Source organism: Amblyomma maculatum, chromosome 10 (genome assembly GCF_055883805.1).
Source record: "Amblyomma maculatum isolate TAMU_Amacu chromosome 10, ASM5588380v1, whole genome shotgun sequence".
Classification (NCBI taxonomy): domain Eukaryota; kingdom Metazoa; phylum Arthropoda; class Arachnida; order Ixodida; family Ixodidae; genus Amblyomma; species Amblyomma maculatum.
The window spans coordinates 98576802-98583914 of record NC_139353.1 but is presented as its reverse complement, the minus strand read 5'-3'; the positions used below and the strand labels follow the sequence as shown (position 1 = coordinate 98583914).

General features: G+C 42.7%; 1 long non-coding RNA gene across 1 annotated transcript; it reads left to right on the top strand.

The window, feature by feature from the left end:
- Window positions 1-1334: 1334 nt before the first annotated feature.
- On the top strand, window positions 1335-6814 carry LOC146177095 (uncharacterized). Its single transcript, XR_014701260.1, has 3 exons — window positions 1335-1599; window positions 2732-2807; window positions 6714-6814. It is a non-coding gene; the product is annotated as an uncharacterized LOC146177095 (long non-coding RNA).
- The last annotated feature ends 299 nt before the right edge of the window (window positions 6815-7113 follow it).

Here is a 7113-nt window from a genome sequence, read left to right as displayed (position 1 = left end):
CCAGTTATTGTTGTTGTTCAGGACTTTATTTTTCCAACGGTGTAGGAGGCCCCCTACTCCCCGCCCCCGGCACGCACAGTTTTCGTTGATGACGCACGCTACAACCGCACAGTGCTTGCAATCGCCACGACGTCCGTAGCGGGTACCGCACCATGCCTCCCGTAACTTCCGCGGCACTGTCGAAAGGTGCACCACGAACAAAAGTGTTCGTCATGGTATTAAACTTTAAAGAAAACCGCGAGGAAATTATTATGCTGCTGTAATCAAACAGCAAGAACAAAAAAAAAAGAAACGGCGATCAATCTCTTCTCAGGTTCTCTCTGCACTTTCAATGTTTGGGTATGAGGTGTGAACGCAATAGGTGAATGAAAAGCTACGTTTACATTTTTCATTCATTTAATTATTTCTTAATTCATCATCACATATCCGACTAATGCCCGGAGAGAATAAATTTCGTTAAAAAAAATTCCGTCTACTCACGCGACATTCAAAGCTGTGCGCGCGGGTGTTCCGTCGCGAGCGGCGCGCACTTCGCGGTGACGTCGACACCGTTCACGTTTTAAACATGAGCATTCTCGAACAGGCGGTGTCCTTTCGTCAGTATTGGTTTTCGGAAGTAGCTCTCAAGACATTCGATTGCCTTAAAACTGCAGAAAATGAGAGCCGAGATGCTTCTAGCCGTACAACGCGAACGCAACCCGACCGCGCCAGCCTACTCAGATTACTCGGCGCCGCCGTTGGCGGCGCTGAACGCTGCGCTCCACTAGCGCCGCCTGGCCACTGCAGGTTGCCTTTAGGCATTGTCTACCTTGACCATCGAACGCTGACGCCGCTATCCGACACCGCGCCCAGCCAAGGCTAAAACGAACTTTCTCACGGCCGTCGGCGCAGCACACGAAACCGCAGGGCAAGATCACATGAGGAGAGAGAGCGAGCCGTCTCTGACGTGTGTGTGACTGGTGTACGTGCCGGTACCAGGGATTCAACCGTGGGAAGAACGGATGTGAAGGTGTGAAATGTGAATACTGAGAGAGTCAGTCGAAGCTGGACCGAGCGATAGAACGGATACGCATCACAACAGCGTAGTTCGCACAGGCGCGTTCTTCTTTCGGACTGACATTCACCTAATTTTTTAATTCGACCTCAATAAATTAGTTCCCTTAATTTCTTTGAGTGTCTGCTAACACAATCGTTCTGGCTGCTGCTGCTGCTGCTGCTGCTGCTGCTGCTGTACGAAAAAATACACGTTGCGTCTCGCGATAAACCGAAACCGAAAGCGAGGCTGCATCGCTGCATGTCTGGCGCCAGGTGGCCATCGGTATCGTCGTGGTCACGTTTTCCCACCATTTTGTTTTTCAGCGTGTGGCATGGCGGCGGTGCGTTGTCCACGCCAACGGCATTTTCGGACATATTTTGCGACGTATTGAAGTGAACCGTAGTGTTTTTGTGTGCATATTTAACTGCAAATGCGAGTAGTTTCGTTCACTGTTGTCAGTGTGCCGTCTGACATACACACGGAACAGAAGTGGCCCTCGAAGTTCCCTATGAAGCTTTGCGTTCTTTGTTGTCTTCACGACGATGCTCGACCCCCCTCTAAAGGTAAGAGATCTTATGTATTGGCATATGGTGGGTGCAAATTTTAGAACGCATGTTTTACAGAATGTATGCCTGTCATACTGCTGAGTTCGACGTTCAGGAAATTGCAAGCGTTACAGACTTGTTCGGAGCTCTCCGCCGAGAGCGGTTGCAACACTAACGGGGAGGGGAGAGGGAGGGGGGTGCGCTGAACAGTAAACATAGAGAAATCATTCGATTTACACGATTATAACTGGAAGCCATGCATCCATGTTAGAGATTACTAGCGCATACTCTTTAGGATCTCTGCGTTCTGCCAGATTTAAAATGTGACAAGTTTGAAAGGCAAGGAGAATGCATTTGGTCGATTTTCATCTCGCCCAGAGGTTCCTTCGCGCATGTCAATTTTTACTGTCATAAGCGCTCATGGGCTGTATTTTAGCCCTATGTGATACATTGCGTAAGCACAATATTTGAGAAAAAATTTTCTCTATCTTCTGCACAGGCATTGGCCGCTGGTTTGTGCATCTGATTGCTTTGCATTTATTTCATTCTGTCTTCAGCTTAAGTGACAACTTATGCCGCACGTTCGGTCTAAAAGTCTTCGGCATAGTAGTAGTAGTAGTAGTAGTAGTAGTAGTAGTAGTAGTAGTAGTAGTAGTAGTAGTAATACTAGCAGTAGATGTAGTAGTAGTTGGCACAGCATGCCGAAGAGTACATAAAAATTTTGATCATGGTAATTTGGGCTTCTAGTGATAGATGATTGATTGGCGTGTGATAGGTAATGAAGAGTTGATGCAATTATTTTAATTCATCATTGATGAATTAAAAAATAAATTTAAAATAGAGGGTTTAAAGCAAGAGAATGCTCAGACAAAACGCTTGATGTTGCTAATTAAGAAAATATAATGTATAAATGACCAATTTGTTAATTGAAACAAAAAATGAAAATTAGAACGGAAAGCGAATGTTTTGTGGTGCTAAGCATAGGTGTATAAAAGAAAAAAATGGGAAGTGAAAAATATTGTCCGTGTGTGAAAAACTGCTGCGTGATAACCTCTACAGAGCTTCTTTCATTTATTCTCCCTTCTGCCACATTTTTGTTCTGGCCGCATTGCTCAGTTGTATTTATGACGGCATTGCATTATGTCTGCAGGACATACCACATGGGAGCTCACAGCACTGAATTTGTGGCAACTGGAAAATATTCAGGAGCGGCATGTGAACCAATGGTGCGTGTTCTGGCTGTAGTACCTCTTTTTAAGTTGGATTATGTGTTCTCCATCCTACATAAATAATGAAATATGTATGTAAGCACTCTAGTAGAACTTTTTGCTGTGTTGGTGCATGTTATGAAATAAAGAAGCGTCAACAATGAACAAATACAACTAAGTGTCACGGACAACTTGTATGAATGAGCACTGAACAAGGGTAGAGGGAGATGCCTAAGTTCGCAGGTCGACATTTTGACCAGTTGGCTTGTCTTCATCTGGGCGGAGAAATCATCTCTAGCAGAGGTTTAAATACGCTGAAGAAAAGCTGAGGAGGAGGAAGGTGCATGAGAAGAAAGTAGGTCAAGAACTGAAAGAAAAATAGAGAAAAAATTTCTTCAGTATGGATTTTTCAGCCTGGAATCTGTTCCTGTGGCCTGAAAAAGAAATAAAAGTGGCAGCAGCAGGAAAAACTACAATGCAGGGTAGATGATTAGTCAGCATAGTGCATGGTTTCACGGACTACCGTCTGGCAAAAGGCGAACATTGCAGAAACAAGCATACACTCTCCAAAATGTTTTAAAAAAGGAAACATGACATTTCGGGGCCCGTGCGGGTCCCTTGATCACATGGAGCGCTGCGTGGAACTAGGGCAGCTTAAATGCGATAAAATTGGGTAGTGTCCGATTGTAGATCTCTGGAAGATTTCCACGTGTCCTATTAAAAGCATAACACGAGGCATGCTCTTAGCAGGACACACGTAAATCTTCCAGATATCTACAATCGGTCACTATGCAATTTTAACCATATTTAAGCCGCTGTCGTTCCGTGCAGCGCTTCATGTTAACAAGGGACCCGTACCAGCCCCGAAACATGGTTTTTCCTTCTTTTTTTTTCCAGAAGGTTGGAGCCAGTGTACGCTTGTTTCTGCAGTGATTAGTCGGCACCTAAAGCAGTTTTAGTGCAGACACACTTTTCTTGAAAAGCAACATGCATTCCAAAAGGTCCTGATAACTGATATCTGCAGGGGAACAATTCTCAAAAGCTTTTCCCAAAGGGGGAGAAGGAAAAAGAAACAAAATATTAACAGGACAGTGAACGATATACCTGCCACTGTGGTTAACTGTCCTGTTAATATTCTGTTTTTTTATGTCCTTCTCCCCCATCTGGAGAAGGCTTTTGAGAATTTTTTTTTGTGTGTGTGCAGTCGGTGGCCGAGCGGTTAAGGCGATGGACTAGATATCTATGCAGGGTGTTTTGCTGGGCTACTTAATAGTTGTCAACATTATGATATCGCAGTGCTGGCTGGCAGATGAGAACAAAATCAAAAGCATATTTAAACCCTTGCCAGTGATGCCCGCTCTGCCCAGACGAAGGCAAGTCCACTTGTTGAAATGTTTGCTCAACCTGTGAACTGAGGCTTCACCCCTCTACTCTTTTCCAATGCTCATTCATGCAGTGTAGCAATCTTCTTCCTCTAATTCTGCATGGACAACTTGTAGTGGAACTTGTATTCGTTCGTCATTGGCGCTTTGTTATTTCATAGCAATATGTATAACTGTGTACTAAATACCTTATTCATTCTTTGTAGTTGGATTTCAGCCGAGACTTGTTTCAGACCACTTTGAATATTATATTAAGCATCAGTGTTCCTTAAGACCCTGCATTACGTGAATGAAAGGCAAAATATGAGGAGAGGTTATCATTGATGTAAATGTCAGCAGACAGAAATAGAGCTTCTCATGGCTTCTTTATTCATGTGTCATTAAATTGGGAATTTATTAGCACTCTCATAGTAACCATTTACTAATGAATGGCTACGGCTGTTGCAAAAGCTGATTGGTATTGAAATCGTGCTAAAACAAAACGCTAACACACTATATGCTTACTTTGAGGCCTGTATTTGAAACCAAATATATTGTGAGATATGCAAGGGCCTCAATATGACCAAATTAATTCAGGCTCAATCGTTTACATAATTCATTCAAAAAGGCCAAATGCTGAGGCAAATATAAAGTCCTAATTTATCAGAGGTGAGAGTTGGAAGAAAAAAAAACCTTTACTGCAACTATAGATGAAGCCACAGCTGGACTCAATTGCTGTATGAAGCTGCTATAACATTCCTAGCGAGCTAATTTGTATGGCACCAAGCGTCTGCATACTAATATGGCCTGAATATCAGTATTATATCATTAAAATAGATAGAACGAAATGAAGGCAATAAGTTACATAAAGTCAAAGGAGACTGAAGAAGGATTGAGGTGCAGCCGCAGTCTGCCAGTGGCTGTTTTGACAAGTGAACTTGTCAATGTCTGGGCAGTGGTGTAGTTTGTTTTTGCTTCCCAAGGACTAAGGCGAGTAGGGAAGAAACAAAAAGGTGCTGCCTTGGATATGGCCTTATATTAGCATGGAACTTGTGATCCCATAACCTGAAGAAAATAAAAATTTTGCAGCAGCAGTTAAAGAGCAGTGCATTGTACAAGATAGATAGATGATCCCTTAACCTGAAGAGAATAAACAAATGTTGCTGCAGCACTTAAAGGGCAGTGCATTGTACACAATGAATAGGCGCAAGAAGCAGGTTGGATGTTTGCATGTGTTTGTAGGAGAAAATTGATGATTTTGTAGGTGAATTGCCATGGGCCAACTTAGCTGCGAATAGCAGTAGGTACTGTGAGAAACAGATCGCATGCAGAAGGCAGGGAAGAAAAAGATGGAGGTTCTAGGAAGCCATTGCTGAGGAGTCTGGAGGGTGACATTAAGAAAGGAATAAATAAGGCAGAAAGGAGATATTTGAACAGAATGAATTATGTTACGCCGCACATGCAAGGAATGAAATGCCAAAAGAAAAGAGACAAATGCAAGACAAAGTGAGAAGCACCAACAAACGTTTCAAAAAGCAATGCAGCTCATACTGTAGAGGGGGGAACAGTTTTGAAAAAAACAGTTCATGAATAGAATAGATGAATAGAAGATCGTATGTAGCGCAGGTTATCCTTTAACGCATAAAAAAATTGCATATTGACATATTAACATTATTTACAGGGAAACTTGGTAGACTTAGTAGTTTCTGAACAATATTCCCCTCTAGATACCTTCACCACAACTGCAAGGTATGCAAGGACCAATATATGTATCGTGTGGCTTGGTAATACACCTTCCTCTCATGCACACACATACTGGGTTTCCTGAAGAATGTATTTTATTAATCTTAGTTGCCATTTTTCTTGTGATATTTGGCAATTGCAGCATCCACAGCAGTGTTAAGACTGCCATTCAGTGAAGAACATGAAGGCATGCTGAAAAAATTTGGATTGCTCAAAATGTGTGGCAGCCACTTAGCAGCGAATGCAAAAGAGCAAGGTGTCTGTGTGTTTGCAATGTCAGTGTGTGAAAACTATAAGTGGTTAGAATTTTGAGAGCCCTCCACTATTGTGTGTCTCATAGCCTGAGTCGCTTTGGGGTATTAAATGCCCTAAACCATAAAGAAAAAAAATGTTTGACATCAGTGTGAAGTGGCTGAACTGAAAATCATTATACCATTCATAAACTCTGACTACAAGGCCACTTCTTGCCTGGAACATCATTACGACTTGTAAGTGTATAAAATCAATGCAAAGCAATTCGGGAGAAATGGCAGTCTAGATCACGCCGTGCACTGATGCAGTGAGGTTTCATTGCCACTGCACTATCATGCTTTACTAATGAAGTGCTTCCTTGGCAACGGTTTACTTAACAATTTGATATTATTCAGAGAAATATAGGAGCAGATGCCTACTGCGGTCCTAGTTTCTAACATATGGCTGTGATTTGGAGCACTTCCTGAGTGGATATTGTAATCATGCAAGTCTGCTGCTGCATGCAGTAACTGTTGCAAGTTAACATCTCTCCTTTGTTTTGCCTTTTTTTATACTGGTCTCTTTGCAGTTCCTGCATGACTCAACCTTATTGAGAACGATGGGCTTATGGCAGTGCAACAGGGACATGAAAGTGGTTCTCCAGGCTGATGCATTGGTATTGTCCCAAGACACAAGAAATGTGAGTAGTTGCAATATCGAATAAATTGCAAGATTGAGTCATGCACTTTACATTGTTCATAGAAGTAGCAATAGTGGACCGAGCAAGACTGGGCTCATAGGCAGCAAGTGGGAGTGAGAGGTGCTTTATGAGAATGATGAGTGTGAATAAAAGCTTATATTGCTTGCCCATAGTTGTTTTAGGCATTGGTTTTATGATAACAGAGCTGATATTGGATATGTCTAACCTATTCGAGCATATCCGATTGGGGATGGGGAACATCCAGAATTTGGCCCCCTGGGCCCCCAAA